Raw genomic sequence first — 17,814 nt, forward strand, 5'->3', positions numbered from 1 at the left:
AGCTGAGACAATGGCTGTGTTCTTTGCTGTGTGGCTTCCTTTGGTTCCCACCATATTCTAAGCTGAATTCTCCAGTCTTCCATGGTATCTGTGAACTACCAAATAGACATCCAATAAATTCCTTTTCTGCTTAATGTCAGCAGTTTCTGCTTTAACTTACAGTAGGTTTCTGTTGTTTACAATCAAGAAACACTACTAGGACAGAGCTGCAATTCCATTTCTGACATATTTGACATTGCCAGTTAATGTCTGACCTAACATTTTTCAAAAACATTAAGTTAACAATGGCATTATTTTAGATAAACTACAACAGAGTTATAAATCAATGGGCTTCCTCATCTTCCGTTTGATGCCCACAGTAATGAAAACTAACTCTGTCACTACCACACTATTGAAACTGTCCTCAAAAATATTACATTCCAATTGTCCAAGCCACTTGCTTTTATTTAGTCCTCAGGCTAGATTTCTCTCTGCAGCATTTGATATGCAACTTTCCCTCCTCAAATTCTTAGTTCTCATTTTCCTCCAATGTTACTGTTACCTTCTCTTCCACCACATTCCACATTAACAATTGGTGTTTCTTAGTGGCAAATCTTTTTTCAACCCAATTCTCATCTAGTCCCATGACTTGAAGTATATGTCTGGCTCAAACCTCCCAAACATTAACTGAAGACCCATATTTACAATTTTTCACTAACCATCTCCACTGGAATATCTATAACAGTATTCTTAAATGACAGTTTATCTTCTCCTGGGTTTTCTACTTTTGTTAACTCATCAATTTCCATCTAGTTATCCAAATAGAAATCTAAAATCATCTTGGACTCCTTCGTTCTTACCTTCAGCACGAAATATGCCCCCTTTTCATTCCCAAGCTTAAGTCCACATTAGCTCCTCTCATGTACTTCTACTTACTCTGCTTATTTAACTTATATGCAGAGTACATCATGCAAAATGTCAGGCTCGATGAAGCTCAAGATGGAATCAAGATTGCCAGGAGAAATATCAATAACCTCAGATATGCAGATGACACCACCCTTATGGCAGAAAGCAAACAGGAACTAAAGAGCCTCTTGATGAAGATGAAAAAGGAGAGTAAAAAAGCTGGCTTAAAACTCAACACTCAAAAAATTAAGATCATGGTATCCAGTCCTATCACTTCATGGCAAATAGATGGGGAAACAATGGAAATAGTTAAAGACTTTATTTTCTGGGGCTCCAAAACCACCTCAGCTGGTGACTGCAGCCATGAAACTAAAAGGCACTTGCTCCTTGGAAGAAAAGCTATGACAAACCTAGACAGCATATTAAAAAGCAGAAACAATACTTTGCCAACAAAAGTCCATGTAGTCAAAGCTATGGTTTTTCCAGTAGTTATATATAAATGCAAGAGTTGGACCATAAAGAAGATGGAGCGCCAAAAAATTGATGCTTTCAAACTGTGGTGTTGGAGAAAACTCTTCAGAGTCCCTTGGACTGCAAGGAGATCAAACCAGTCAATCCTAAAGGAGATCAGTCCTGGGTGTTCACTGGAAGGACTAATGCTGAAGGTGAAGCTCCGATACTTTGGCCACTTGATGCAAAGAGCCGACTTGCTGGAAAAGACCCTGATGCTGGGAGGGATTGGGGGCAGGAGGAGAAGGGGACGACAGAGGATGAGATGGCTGGATGGCATCACTGACTAGATGGACGTGAGTCTGAGTGAACTCCGGGCGCCTGGTGTGCTGAGATTCATGGGGTCACAAAGAGTCGGACATGACTGAGTGACTGAACTGAACTGAACTGAATCTTATATATTAGGAATTATTCTTAGATGTTTTATGAGTAGTGAAGACAGTCCTATAAATCTTTGAATCTACTATTTCAAAGCTACCATGATATACCTTGTTCATGAAGAAAACTGAGAACTGTTAAATGATTTTCTTTGTTCACAAAGAGGAAATAAATGTATGACTCATTTGTGGGCAGTCACAGAATGATTAAAGTATAACTGAATGACAACTCCCTGAATATAAAACTTTTCTAGAAAATGAAATCAAAATTTTAAAAATAAAATTACAGTACAGTGGTTTGAACTTCACTTCATGGCAAATAGATGGGGAATCAGTGGAAACAGTGGCTGACTTTATTTTTCTGGGCTCCAAAATCACTGCAAATGGTGACTGCAGCCATGAATTTAAAAGACGCTTACTCCTTGGAAGGAAAGTTATGACCAACCTAGACATCATATTAAAAAGCAGAGACATTACTTTGCCAACAAAGGTTCGTCTAGTCAAGGCTATGGTTTTTCCAGTAGTCATGTATGGATGTTGAGAGTTGGACTATAAAGAAAGCTGAACACAGAAGAATTGATGCTTTTGACTGTGGTATTGGAGAAGACTCTTGAAAAAGTCCTCTGGACTGCAAGGAGATCCAACCAGTCCATCCTAAAGGAGATCAGTCCTGGGTGTTCATTGGAAGGACTGATGCTGAAGCTGAAACTCCAATACTTTGGCCACCTGATGTGAAGAGCTGACTCACTGGAAAAGACCCTGATGCTGGGAAAGACTGGGGCAGGAGGAGAAGGGGATGACAGAGGATGAGATGGTTGGATGGCATCCCTGACTCAATGGACATGAGTTTGGGTGGACTCCGGGAGCTGGTGATGGACAGGGAGGCCTGGCGTGCTGCAGTTCACGGGGTAGCAAAGAGTCGGACATGACTGAGCGACTGAATTGACTAACAGTGGTTTGAAACCACCAAACTTTAGGTGAGTACCTACTTTAGCCATTTATTGATCTATTCATTCATTTACTCATAAGTGATTCAAGAACAAGTTCAAATCTAAAAAAGCTGCTGTCTGCTACACACATTCAGTTCAGTTCAGTCACCCAGTTGCATTCGACTCTTTGTGACCCCATGAATCGCAGCACACCAGGCCTCCCTGTCCATCACCAACTCCTGGAGTTCACCCGAACTCATGTGCATTGGGTCAGTGATGCCATCCAGCCATCTCATCCTCTGTCGTCCCCTTCTCCTCCTGCCCCCAATCCCTCCCAGCATCAGAGTATTTTCTAATGAGTCAACTCTTCGCATGAGGTGGCCAAAGTACTGGAGTTTCAGCTTTAGCATCAGTCCTTCCAATGAACACCCAGGACTGGTCTCCTTTAGGATGGACTGGTTGGATCTCCTTGCAGTCCAAGGGACTCTCAAGAATCTTCTCCAGCACCACAGTTCAAAACCATCAATTCTTTGGCACTCAGCTTTCTTCATAGTCCAACTCTCACATCCATACATGACCACTGGAAAAACCATAGCCTTGACTAGACAGACCTTTGTCGGCAAAGTAATGTCTCTGCTTTTTAATATGCTATCTAGGTTGGTCATAACTTTCCTTCCAAGGAGCAAGTGTCTTTTAATTTCATGGCTGCAGTCACCATCTGCAGTGATTCTGGAGCCCCCTAAAATAAAGTCTGACACTGTTTCCACTGTTTCCCCATCTATTTCCTATGAAGCAATGGGACCAGATGCCATGATCTTAGTTTTCTTAATGTTGAGCTTTAAGCCAGCTTTTTCACTCTCCTCTTTCACTTTCATCAAGAGGCTTTTTAGTTCCTCTTCACTTTGTGCCATAAGGGTGGTATCAAATACATATCTGAGGTTATTGATATTTCTCCCAGCAATCTTGATTCTAGCTTGTGCTTCCTCAAGCCCAGCGTTTCTCATGATGTACTCTACATATCCGTTAAATAAGCAGAGTGACAATATACAACCTTGACGTACTCCTTTTCCTATCTAGAACCAGTCAGTTGTTCCATGTACAGTTCTAACTGTTGCTTCCTGACCTGCATACAGATTTCTCAAGAGGCAGGTCAGGTGGTCTGGTATTCCCATCTCTTGAGCAATTTTCCAAAGTTCATTGTGATCCACACAGTCAAAGGCTTCGGCATAGTCAATAAAGCAGAAATAGATGTTTTTCCGGAACTCTCTTGCGTTTTCGATGATCCTGCGGATGTTGCCAATTTGATCTCTGGTTCCTCTGCCTTTTCTAAAGCCAGCTTGAACATCTGGAAGTTAATGGTTCATGTATTGCTGAAGCCTGGCTTGGAGAATTTTGAGCATGACTTTACTAGAGTGTGAGATGAGTGCAATTGTGCGGCAGTTTGAGCATTCTTTGGCATTGCCTTTCTTTGGGATTGGAATGAAAACTGACCTTTTCCAGTTCTGTGGCCACTGCTGAGTTTTCCATATTTACTGGCATATTGAGTGCAGCACTTTTACAGCATCATCTTCAGGATTTGAAATAGCTTAACTGGAATTCCAACACCTCCACTAGCTTTGTTCACTACACTCATTAGGACTGCCAAAACTATGAGTAGAAATCCAAATTCAGGCTTGCCTAAAATATACTGGGGGTGAGGGTATACTGGGGGTAGGGGTAGAGGGGAATGTTGAGACTGAAGAATATGCTTGGTCACTTAAGACTGACTGACTTTAAAAATTACTTCTTATAATTACACTCAAATACTTCGTATGTATGACAAACTAGAAAATTATTTTATGACAGTTAAGGATCTCTGTTGTTTAATAGGATGGAATAATGTACAGGTGATTGACACAGTGGTCTCTCTACTAGTAATTTTATACTAAAACATCATAACAATGTTACCAGGGTTATACAGCAAATGTATTGCCATATGTAAGGTAATAAATGCATTAATACTTATTGTGAGCTCAAGCACATGTACAGAAAGAGTTTCACATACACCTGAACAAAATAATAGATTAGTAAATCCTCAGGATAGGTTAATCAATGGACAGAGACAGTTAGATTGTTTAATGAAATAATACTGCTTCTTGAAATTACTGAGATCAGTTTGAAATTAACACATACACACTATTACATATAAAACAGATAATCAACAAGGACCAGTCTAGTGTATGGGACAGGGAACTTTATTCAATATTCTCCAATAACCTATATGGGAAGAGAATCTGAAAAACAATGTACGTATCACTGAATCACTTTGCTATACACCTGAAACTAAATCAGCATTGTAAATCAACTATACTTCAAAATAAAATAAAAATTAAATTTAAAAAAGAAAATAAGTTAGCCATTAATCTGACAGTGTAGCTAAAAATTTCAGAAATAATTTCACAGTAAATCTAGTTACTGATTAAACATACATTTAGAATAGTATCACCATGAAATAATACTAAAAGTCTCAAATTTATTTTCTAGGCAGGACTGTTGTTAAACCTTTTTGAAAAAATTTAAGTGATTTCTGCGGTAGAAATGAAAGAGCTTAAAAAATGAGTAATGAGTAATATTTCTTTCTGATACATTATTTCTTATAGTCTTTCCTATGGGAATTATGAAAGTTCTCATTTTTCAAACATTAGTTTTAATTTTTAAATGTTCTTATGGAGCTAAAGTTCATTAATTTTACATAAAACTTTTACAGAATGAGCATATCTCAGGTAATACATAAATTTATGTACTTGCAAAGCAAAAAATTAGCACATACTGTAAGATTAAGGAGATATTCTTTTAATAAACTACAATTATTTGCTTCCTTTAATCAAGCTATTTTGACTTCATTTGTTGTCATTACTCTTAATCTTCTTTCTAAAAGTATAAACAGAAATTCGATTCTTAAGTAACATTTAAACTTCCTACCATACTGTGTGGTCTTTTGGACTTAATATAATACAATGCAATAAGTTGAAATTTAAATACAAAGGATTATATTCAACTTATTGGTTTACTGAAAATATTAACTCTCAGCTCATGAAGCTCATAAAATGGTCTTTTTCACTACTCCTCTACAGAAGAGCAACCATCTTAGTCTGTCAAATTTCTTTAGTTCCAGACGGGTGCCTTAAAGCAGTATTGGAGTAAGCTATGAAATACATAGGTAATGGGTTCAATAATTTTGTGCTTGTCTCACAGCAGAAAATGAAGGAAAGAAGCAGACAAAAACATTCACTAACATTAAAGAAGCTGAGGAATAAGACAGTGATGTCTTGACCTCACCATACTTTTTAAACTGTTTAAAATTTATGAAATAATTTTAACCAGAATATTTTAAGTCTTTATATTAGCAAATAAAACTTAAAATCTAAGAGAATTCTTTCTTGAGTATTTAATAAACTATGTACCTTTAAGTATTTAAGAAATTAACTTTTTAAAATCAGAAATCTGGAAGGGTAAAGCATTATGTTCATGACCATAGAGAATCAATTTTGAAAAAAAAACTTTTCACTCTTTGATATACAAATTTCTTCATAACTGTTGGTTAGAAAAGTAATAAGAGAATTACTGATGCCGTTAATGGGGTGAGAGAGTTGTTTTCAAATGGGCTTATACAGCATGGGAATTCAGTACAGATGTTTGGAATAACTTGCAGCTGTTGCAGGGTGAATAGGCTTAATGAAATCACTGGGAATATTGAAGGAAAATTGCCAGAAGTACTTTAAAACATTTATATTATTGTGATTAAAAACCGTTTAATTAGAAGCCTAAAATTGGTCTTTAATTATGATCAGATTTTTAGACGTCTCTCATTGTTACATATTCCTGGGTATACATCCACAAACATGTGCAGTTGTAACAAAGTACCTCACTTACTATTAATGTATGTCTGATGAGAAAACAATTTTCTTTAGTTTGATCAAGTTGTGGCTCAGTTAAATTCAAAATGCTTTATAAATTTATTATATGCAAAACACCAAAAGGATAAAGAGTGAATTAAAAAAAGTCCCTCACTATTCTCAAGAAACTTACCTAAAGAAGGTATTATACGTGTACACATAAAAATAATACAGAGAAACAGTATTACAGGAATTCAGTGGAATTTTCCAGATTTCACTGAGTGTTCAAATGCTGTTCCTTGAGGATGAGCCTGACTTTGCCTGAAGGTATCCATAAGTACATTATTCCTTCATCCAGGTAAAAATTGTTAGGAAAGTCAACCTTCAAAATAAGATGTCAACCTTACCATCTATTAGGTTTCTAAAGCATACGGAATCACCCTGAGTTAGCAATACAGAAGGCTAGTACTCTAGGCTCTCATCATAAGTGTGGATAAGAGATAAGATATTTAGAAGATATGTTTAAGTGGCATGCTGGCCATCCACTCCCTTTAGGCACTCCAAGTTCCAAGATGAATTTGAACTCTGAGAAGGCTTGATTCACTTTTACCATACATTATGAAAAAAAGACAAATCAGTGTCCTCAGGTAATGTCCCCATAATGTCCCCATAGAAGGTTTTGGTTCAGCTTCAAGACTCAACCCAATTAACTTAGAAATCTTAGCTCTAAGCATGTTGCCTAAGGTCAATATATTGTGAACCATATATGCAAGTCACATGTAAACTTTCTAGTAATAAAAAAGTAAAAAGAAATGGGTGAAATTAAATTTAATAATCTATTTTCTTTACCCAACATATTAAAAATACTATCATTCAATTTGTATGTAATCAGTGTAAAAATTATTGAGCTATTTTACTTTTTTTCTTCAAGTTCTTAGTCTTCAAACTCTGGTGTGTAGTTTGCTCTTACAACACATCTCCATTAGGACCAGTTAGAGTTGAAGATTAGTGGCTACTATAACGAACACTGTGACGCTCTAGAGGATAAACTTCTTTTGGGAAATGGTCCTTTGAGCCTTCGTCTCCAACAAAAACCTATCGCTCCTCTGCTTTCCCCTTTATTCTGTAGGTTATTACGGACAGGGCCTTAACAACTCCACTTAGCAGTTCTTTGGTGGTAAACAATGGGAGGGTAGGTGACTTGGTCAGTAAGATATTTTAAACCCATAAATTCAAAAGTGAAATAAATAAAATCTTGTACTATATTTCTCCCCACCTATCTCCAAATGCTGTAATAGCACCTCCCTCCAACACGAATCTGTCTGCAATGCAGGAGACCCAGGTTTGATTCCAGGGTCAGGAAGATCCCCTGCAGAAGGAAATGGCAACCCACTCCAGTGTTCTTGCTTGGAGAATCCCATGGACAGAGGAGCCTGGCAGGCTACAGTCCATGGGGTCACAAGAGTCGGACACGACTTAGCGACTAAACCACCACCACCACAAATGGCATGGCTGATAGTTTAGAATGTCTCCTCAGGAGAAGTGGAATGGGAGTATTCAAACTCCTGGGGGTATTGACTCCTTAGTAAGGGTCATTTCTATGACCAAAATAAAGTTACGGATACCATATAAATTTAGATATTATTTAGATACCTTTATATAATCTTTTAGTAAAAATACTATAGCCCATTCTGGTTTAGAAACATTTCAACTTCTCTTAAATTTCATATAATAAAGTAATACACCACTTCGTAGTGATATGTTAATTTGTGGCTACTGGTTTGCACGTTTCTAGAACTCCCTTTTAAGACACTATAATCTCATTTATTGAAAATGAAGATGCAGTACAGTGCAGTGAATAAAGCACTAGCCTGAAATGGAAGATGATTTGGCTTCTAGACTTCTGTCACGTAAGTTGTGTGATGTTATATAATTCTCTGAATCTAAATTTCTTCATCTGTAAAATTAAGGAGGCAAAAGTACATCAAAAACCTTAACTGGAAGCTATATATTTATTCAAGAATTTCAAAATGCTGTATTATCTGAAACAAATAGTGTTTCCAAGGTCATGTTGCAAAACTTTGTTAAGAGTGAGATTAAATAACAAAGCTAAAATAAATGGACAAGTTATAAAAGGAACTTAATTCTGCAGGCGGGTTTAGTTCCTGTTCATTAGCTCCTGATAGTTTTTCACAAGGAAAAATAACACGACGTTCTCTATGTGAGAGAATTCATTAAGTTCAGTTTAGTATTGAAATAGTTTAAATTTGAGTGACTAGGATCACTAAGCTTCACTGATAAGATTCTGCTAACTAACTTTAGAAACTTAAAGACTTATCACAAAAAAGAAAGCAAAGAAAAAACACATACAAATGTATAATCATCTAATATTAAACACCTATGACTGTTGATGAAAAGATAAGTCATGAAACTTCGACATTTCTATTTTATTTCCCATGGACAATTTCAGTTCCAGGTGGGCAGATACTTATGTGTTAGCACTACAGTGTTGTAATTCAGAGAACAAGGGTGGTCCAACACCTGTTTCTGTAACTGACTGAGTCCTTTGTTTTTTCAAAAAGATCAGTAATTTTTTAAAAAATGCCTTGATGTCAGTGCACAATAGCATCTTTCAGAAATGTTTAAATGTTGACAAAGGAAGTAGGATTCCCTCCTACTCATACCAAATCACTGTAAGAAGGAACAACTCATCTAATCAGTACAAGACAATGAGTGCTTTCTTGAACATATTGACAGAGGTAATAAAAATGTTTTTTGAGGGGGAATGGGATAAACACTAAACAATAAAATGGTTAATTCCACTATGGAACCTCAAATCAAAATCGGAGTAAAATCCTAATGTAAGTATCTAGACATTCCCACAGTAACCTAGGCACACGTCTTCCTCACTACTTGATCTCTATTTTCCACATTGTGGTCAAAACCCTTATCCTAGCTGCATATCATTGCCACAGCTAGGTAACAGAGCCTTAGGAATCCTTGAAAGACAAAATTAAAGGGGGTTCATCTGTTGCTATCTGAATCTGGGGGATAACAGCCAAATGAAATTCTAATTAGTAAAACTTGATTTAAATATAAATGCTTATCTTCTATAGAAATTTACATAATCTTTGTTGCAATAATATAAGATGTATTTCTTAAAATAAATGAAACCCACACATAAGCTTCAATGATTTCATTAAACTAGTGGATGACTAGAGATGACTTCTCCCTGTTTGTTTTTCAAATTTCTGAGCATTGAGATAGTCCTTTTGAAACTGAAAAAACATTTTAAATTGATCACAGTTATCTATTAATGGCTGAGGCTATTTGGTAAGAGTTCTGCAGAAATATGAAAACCTCATTAAGACAATTTAAAAAGTTGCTTCTAATAACCAAAGAATTTATAAACAATTTGATAATTAAAAAAAAAAACTTCTATGCTCCAAAACTTAAGAACTTTGAGTCTCTTCTATATCAGTTTTATGGCTTAAGAAAGGTATATCACTCGGTTCTAAAAACCAGATCTACCAACTTCAGAATTTCCAATCAAATCTGAGTTAGAAGCTTTCACGAATCATAAAAAGAATTTAAAACTAAAATTAATTTCAAATGAGTTTTTCAAACCATTTCCTAAGAACAAAATATGAAACACACACTCTTTCAATTCAGCTCTTTTTAAAAGGAATTTAAAAGAGGCTTTAAGACTAACAGCAAATGATACATATTGGCTACCATGCTTTGATACCAGTCCTGAAATAGGCTCATTACAATAAAAGCTTTTGCAACCATATGCAAGGAGAAATCATAAAGGGCTTGATTTTTGCAGAAGTAGGCACCAGCTCCAAATTTGTTTGATATAGTGTTAGAACAGGGAGAAAAATGCAAATACCAGAAATCTGAACTAAAAAGGACAAGCATATTTTCTTAGTAAAAGACATGCTTGGGTATTAGAGATAATTTATTTCAATCTCGCATAGGGTCAGCATCAAGAAATTGAAACTCCAAAACTTTGGCCACCTGATGCAAAGAACTGACTCACTGGAAAAGACTGATGCTGGGAAAGACTGAAGGCAGGAGGAGAAGGGGACGACAGAGGATGAGATGGCTGGATGACATCACCGACTCGATGGACATGAGTTTGAGCAAGCTGTGAGAGCTGGTGATGGACAGGGAAGCCTGGTGTGCTGCAGTCCATGGGGTTGCAAAGAGTTGGACATGACTAAGCAACTGAACTGAACTGGCATAGGGTTTGACAGTTTAAAAGAATAAGAAACAAGCAAGATGACGGTGGTATTATGTATGGAACAGGTATTTTAAACCTTAGATGATTAACTATGGTTGAAAAACAAGCAACAATTGGACTTCCTTACACTGTCGATTACACACTGGCATGCAATTACATGCCTGTCAAACGACATCAACTGACGTAGAATTCCTGGCACTTAATCTGAATCAGATCTAATACCTTACAAGGGAAATAAAGAGAACTCTTGAGGAAGAATGTTAAATGCAACCAGAAGTCTTTCTATTAGGCAATATCTTTTGTTTTTTACAAGGTCCAATTTGAAAGATGCAGGCTTTTCAGAAGTTCAATGAAAGAATAAACTTGTTCTATCTTGGGGCATCATTTTTTAGAAGTTTACTTTGAAAATAAAGCTTCCACTAAACCAGTTTACAATTTTTTCTCATCTATATAGGTTAATATAGACACATATTCATGTATATTTTAGTAAAATGGGCTCAGTTATAAGGATGCGTTATAGTTATAAATATAAATAAAAATTTTTTAAAGGTGATTATGTCTCTAATTCACTTCACTCAGGAAGAAACAGCTATTTTACTCCTTCAAGTGAAAAAGATAAGGAAAATGAAAAAGAAGAGGTGCCCAAAATCACCATGCTCTTCCTGCATAGACTTTGACACTACTCCAGAAAAAAAAGTAATGAACATCACTATTCACTTAGAAAAACAAAACCACCCACTAGAAATGTGGTATAATTCAAAATAAGAAATATTTCTTTTTTAAAAAAGATGCAAAAGAAAACATCTCTGCTTTACACATTAAACAATTCTTACTGTTAAATAGGAAATGTTTTTATAGCAGCCTTTAGAGTCAAGTCTGTACGATAAAGGTTCATGCTGGTTTTCACCCTTGGCAACCAAAATGCATTGTTGAAAAGAAACTCCTAAACAAAAAAGTCTCCTTCAAAAGTGATTTCATTCATTAAATGGGGAAACGGGGGAGTGAGGGAGGAATGATTAAGATCAATGAAAAGAGAAGATAATCATGTTTTGATCCTATCTGAAGCAAGATCTGAAGGTAGTTTCACTTATAGTAAGGAAAGATATTGCAAAAAAAGGGGGGAAGGGAGTAGAATCACAAGCAAGTTTTAATAATAGATTCTAGACTCTCACTTGGATAGTTACCTAGTTTCAGAGGGTCTTATATTATGTGAGAAAAATTTCCAATGGGAAATACATTCTCATTTTTCACAAAAATAAATTTAATCCCTCATAATTTCCCTACCAAAAACTCATTTGAGGAATAATTTATTGCATGAAAGTATTACTTAAAATACATTAAAAGATTAAGGTCATAACTTATTATGCATAGTCTTAAAAAACTCTCATGAGGATTCAGGGCACTTTTAGCTGAATGGGAAAAAAAGATGAAGCTGTCAATTGTACATGGGAATAATCTCATTCTTGTATATAAAAAGGCAACAAAAGTAACTCCCACTCTTTTTCCAATTGTGTATTATATAACTTCCACAAATGCTGATTTTGAGTGACGAAGATCCTCAAATAATACTAATACTGAAAAAAAAAGTGAAAGTGAAAGTGAGGTAGCTCAGTCCTGTCTGACTCTTTGCCACTCCATGGACTGTAGCCTGCCAGGTTCCTCCGTCCATGGGATTTCCAGGCAAGAGTACTGGAGTGGGTTGCCACTTCCTTCTCCAGGAGGTCTTCCCAACCTAGGGATTGAACCTGGGTCTCCCGCATTGTAGGCAGACGCTTTACCGTCTGAGCCACCGGTAAAGTCCCACTGAAAAAGTTTTCAATAAATATACTTCAGCTGGCTGAAGTATCTTCATCACCAGATAAAGTAGAATTCTGAAAAAAAAAAAACAAACAAAAACCCACCATGGAAGAAAGATTCATCATTCAATAACTGCAAAAAATTCTCTGATGCATAAGGTGACTCAGGGTATAGTAATTTACCTTACCGGCAAATAAAATTTGAAAATGCTGGACTTGAAATACACCAACAATATAGATCACTACTGAGATGACAATGGTTTCCCCTAAACTGGGCAGCAAAAGCAGGAAGGAGGAAAAAACCCAGTCACATTTTAGAGGCTTTAGATTTTAAAAATGACCCATATAATTTGACAGGAAAACTTTTAAGAAATAAGAAATATATTAAGGGACAAAAGGGTACAGGAGTTGAAAATCAGTTGAGGGCAAAAAATGTGATATAAAGCTTGAAGGACTTAGCAGGGACTTAAACAAATGGATATACAGAAGAAACTCTAAACTGTGTGTAAAAGGAAAATAGATGATGCTGAGGTGGCAGAAGATTGTGCCAGGAAGCCATTTTCACAGATTTCTCTCCAGTCTAAGGGAGGTATAGATGCCCATTTCTTTAGAACAACTGAGATCTATCCCTCTTTATATGCTCATTTTTCTTACACATCAGAGTTGAAAAATACCAAAGGTATGAGTCCAGCTGAGGAGGAGGAAAACTACACATCTGAAAATTAAAGTTCAGATAAGCACACAGGTCATCAAAAAATGATTTTTATTTCAATTTGCTAAATTGAAAGCATACAATGACCTAAACGCATCCCTTTAAACTCTTTTTCTTGCAAAAAACAAAAGATGGTATAAAAGGAGCATTTCTGAGGTTTGAACAAAGTAACAGAGCAGAACCTTAAGAAAAGCGTCATTGAACTTTCTTTAAAACTTTTTTTTAATTAACCCCTGAAACCATTCGATATCACCAATGCCATAAAAAAAGAAACCTTAGCCAACATTCATCTATAAAGCTGTTTTTAAAATGGCCATCCTTTCTCCTTGACCAGCCTTACCACCTTCAACCAGATGGCTTGATCCCATTCTCTCTCCCCAAAGAAAAATCAAATAAAAATTACACCAAGAGGATTTAGTATGAGGATAAGCTACGAAACAGTCTCTAAAGAGTAACGCACATTTCCAGTTGTTTCGTCACCTGTAGATAACCAGCCTTCTGAACAGCTCAGCCAACTCCTGAAGGAAGTAGGGTGGAGAAAGGTCCTCAGTAAAGGTTGTCAGTGTTGGTGCTCCGCGGGGTCTTGATCTTCTCGATATTCTTGAGGATTACATCATGCAAAGTGGCATACTGGTTCCGTAAATGGAGCAGGATCTGGCGCACACTCAGGTACTCATTTTCGTCGACCTCCGCTACAGTGCGGCGATAATCTTCTACCTGGGGATATTTCACTATCTTTGATACCAACTTTGCCCTGGTGTTGTAGTAGGTGGAGAAGCGGCGTAGATAGGAGGCTGCTGTGCTCTCCACGGTCCACAGCTGGTCCACGGTGTCTTCCTGGATGGACACGCCGAAGTTGTTGCCGTCTTCCACCTTCGGAATGAGCAGCTGCACCCACATCCGCACCGTGTTGCATTTCTCTCTCAGCAGCTCGATCTCAGGCTTTACACGCTCAATCAGCTCCACCAGATGCTGGTTGCTCCGCAGAAGCTGTCCCTCGCCGCCGGGCAGTGCTAGTACCTTGATGGAGGACTGGGTCTGCAGAGGTGGCGGATCCCGCTTGGGCCCATCACCCGCAGTGTCTGGGGTGATGAGGCTTTCTGGGGCAATGAGGCTCTCTGGGGCTGGCACTGAACGGATTCTGGACAAGTCTTGCAGGCGGAGCTCCTGGACGCGACTATCTAGCTCCGAAAGCTTCTGAGGGAAGAAGGTGGACACTAGATCCTCGGCCTCCTGGGCGATGCGGGCCCGGAATGAATCTACTTTCCCCAGCACGTCCTGCTCTAGCTTCAGTGGAGAAGCCATGACCGCCAGGGGCGTCGAATGTTGGAACAGATACGGGTTTGGGCTTCCGGCGCCACCGCCAACTCCCAACAGACCAGGGCCCGCTAGGCCGAAGTGACGTCCCAGGGTCTCTGCGGACTGGCACGCGGTGGAAGCGGAGCCGCACGCTGACCACTCCCGATGGCACGCTGACCACTCCCGATGGCACGCTGACCACTCCCGATGGCACCCTGACCACATGTGTGTAGGTGGGGAGGGAGCCCAGCCGGATCTAGTTATCTGGGCGGCCCATCCCCTATTTACTGGCCCCTACGGGCTGGAAGACAGTTCCAAAGAACATCGTTAAACTTAAGCTGTGACGACGGAAGTCAAGGAAATCCACAGTCCTTAGATCCAGAATACACAATCTCTTTTGAAAGTCACCTCACGAAATGGGGTCCCAAGAGCAAGTCTCACTTATGAAGAGCTTTAAATCACATCTTTACATGTAATCTGAGACTATCCATGCTTTCCCCTTAGAAAGTCAGAGGGCTTCCCTGGTGACTCAGTCGGTAAAGAATCTGCCCGCAATGGGGAAGATGCGGGTTCGATCCCTGGGTTGGGAGGATCCCCTGGAGGAGGGCACGGCAACCCACTCCAGTATTCTTGCCTGGAGAAGCTCCATGGACAAAGGAGCCTGGTGGGCTACAGCCCACAGGGTCGCAAAGAGTCAGACACGACTGAGCAACTAAGCATACATAAAAAGTCAGAAGCGAGTGCACTATTATATTTTTAATCAAGTTAGAAAACTTCTGAGATCTTCTATGGCTTACTTCATATAATTTTTAGTTTAAATTTATAGCAAATGTTAAGTTACAGAACTTTTCTAAAAATTCATTTTGGTGAATAATCACAGTTAAATCTAGACTGTAGATTAAAGTAACAGATTTCCTGAATTCTAAGTGTATGGTGCTTACCGAGGTTAATATCCTTGTTTTTAGGAAGCACACACTACAATATTAAGGGATAAAGTGGTATGATGCATTTACCTATTCTCAGATGCTTCAGAAAAAGTGTGTATGTTTGTCAGTGTGTGCATGTGTATAGAGAATGAGAATGCTGAAGCATGTGGAGAAATGATAAAAATTGATGACTCTGTATAGACTGTATGAGAGATCAGTATTAGTCTTATAAATTCTCTGTAAGTTTCTACTTAATTCAAAATAAAAAGTAAAAAAACTACCTTTTCCTTAAAGTTTTCTGGAATCATAAAGACAAATTCGATAGTCTTCTAAACTCTCACCCTATTTATTTATATTCATTTTCCTTTCCCTGAAATATTTTCCTTTTCTTCTTTGCAACCCACAGAGTAAAATCCATGCCACTCACTTTTATTCTAAAATTATTGAAGTTTAGGGTTTTTTTTTTTTTTAAGGATTATTCTAAAGATGCTATAGTATAGTTTCAAATGTAATTGTCACTTTGATCAGGCTGTAAACTCCTTCAGGACAGGAGCCAAGTTTTAATTTATTTCCTTTACAGGTGCTCAATACATGCCTGATGAAATGATCTTGACATAGTAAGATTTTAGCTAACTAGAACTTCAGAATATCTAGAACCAAAAGGAAAATATCAACAAGACAAATATGTTGTTACAGGTTGGGTCCCTAGCAAGCAGAGAAGTTGCTTACTGGAAGTTTATTAGGGAGTGTTCTTAAGATAAACACCTATGGAAAGGAAGAGACAGAACTGGGAGAAGTTGGACTTCAATGCAATCTCAGAGCCTTGACGGACCCCATGGGGAACTGGGTAATGCCCTTCAGAGTTATCCTGAGATGGGGTCAAGGGAGTTCTGAAGAGGGCTCTTTGGCGGCAGGACTTCTTGCAGTTGGGAAATAAAAACTTAAGTTCTGAGGAGGGATCTGGGGAGCTCATCATAGCTTCAACTACATATGTAAAACACTAAGATACCATAATCCAAATGGAAAAAAAATACCTCATTGGGAGTGGTAATGGGGTTGAAAAGAAGCATCAAGAAAGTCTTAGAAAGTAAAATTAACATGGTGATAGTTTTAGATATGGCGAGATGAGAAAAAGCAGAATTCAATATTATGCAAGTTTTTTTTTTTTGGCTTAGGTAAATAATTTCTATTTATACTTATATTAAACCTCTCCTATGGGGTCACTAAGAGTCTGACACGACTGAGCGACTTCACTTTCACTTTTCACTTTCATGCATTGAAGACGTAAATGGCAACCCGCTCCAGTGTTCTTGCCTGGAGAATCCCAGGGACGGCGGAACCTGGTGGACTGCCATCTATGGGGTCACACAGAGTCGGACACGACTGAAGCGACTTAGCAGCAGCAGCAGCAAGAGGTGATTTAAATATACATACATTTTTTACACACACATATTTACATTCGAGTTATGAGAATTTAGATAGAGCTGTCAAATAGAAAAGAAAAAGCAGATCTTGAAACATGACCACAATTTCCCAAATGTTGATTTTCTTCATAACTTTGGCTATAAAAGATTACAATAGGGCCAGCATGGAAATTCCTTTTTGTACCAATAACATCCTCAAAGGTATTAATATATATGGTTTAACAGATGGTTATTTTGTTTTCAAAGAGAAAACATTTCTAGCTGCTTTTTAACTGAAGCATAGTTGCTTACACTGCTGTGTCAGTTTCCGCTGTACAGCAAAGTGAGTCAGCCACACATACACATATATCCCCTCTCTTCCAGTTGCTGTTTTAAAAAAGGAGAGAAGTTTCTTTCTGTTTATAAGTGATTAATGTAGCCATTTATGTGAAATTATTTTCTTTACTTGTCTAATGATAAAATATAAAATCCTTTGGGGGATTTAACTGCTCTTTTTTCTGATGTGATGTAAGAATTTTATTTATTTGTAATGTTTTCTGGTCTTGTGAATGAAAGTAGCAGTTGGTAGGAAAGTAATAGCTCCTAATTCTTCTTCTGCCATCAACCATCAGCAGTCAGTTTTAAAGATTATTTAATGCACTTGCATGCCTTGATTTGACCCATGAAATTAACACCGAGTGCTAACAGGTGGAGGAAGGCTAGGGACAGCTGTATAGACTGTTGTCTCGTTCAGTTCAGTTTCTCCTTTCTTCACAGCCCAGTAGGGTTCATCATGAACTGATGCCAATAACAGACACCCCGCTCGTCTTTTAGAAATACCAACAGATCTATGGAT

At 37.8% G+C, this 17,814-nt stretch overlaps 1 protein-coding gene and 1 pseudogene across 3 annotated transcripts in view; both read right to left on the reverse strand.

Moving 5' to 3' along the window:
• ATF6 (activating transcription factor 6) overlaps window positions 1-17,814 on the reverse strand; it is a 234,143-nt gene that overhangs the window by 81,795 nt on the left and 134,534 nt on the right. The window lies entirely within an intron of this gene.
• On the reverse strand, window positions 13,368-15,169 carry LOC113883618 (annotated as a pseudogene).

Source organism: Bos indicus x Bos taurus, chromosome 3 (assembly GCF_003369695.1).
Source record: "Bos indicus x Bos taurus breed Angus x Brahman F1 hybrid chromosome 3, Bos_hybrid_MaternalHap_v2.0, whole genome shotgun sequence".
Taxonomy (NCBI): domain Eukaryota; kingdom Metazoa; phylum Chordata; class Mammalia; order Artiodactyla; family Bovidae; genus Bos; species Bos indicus x Bos taurus.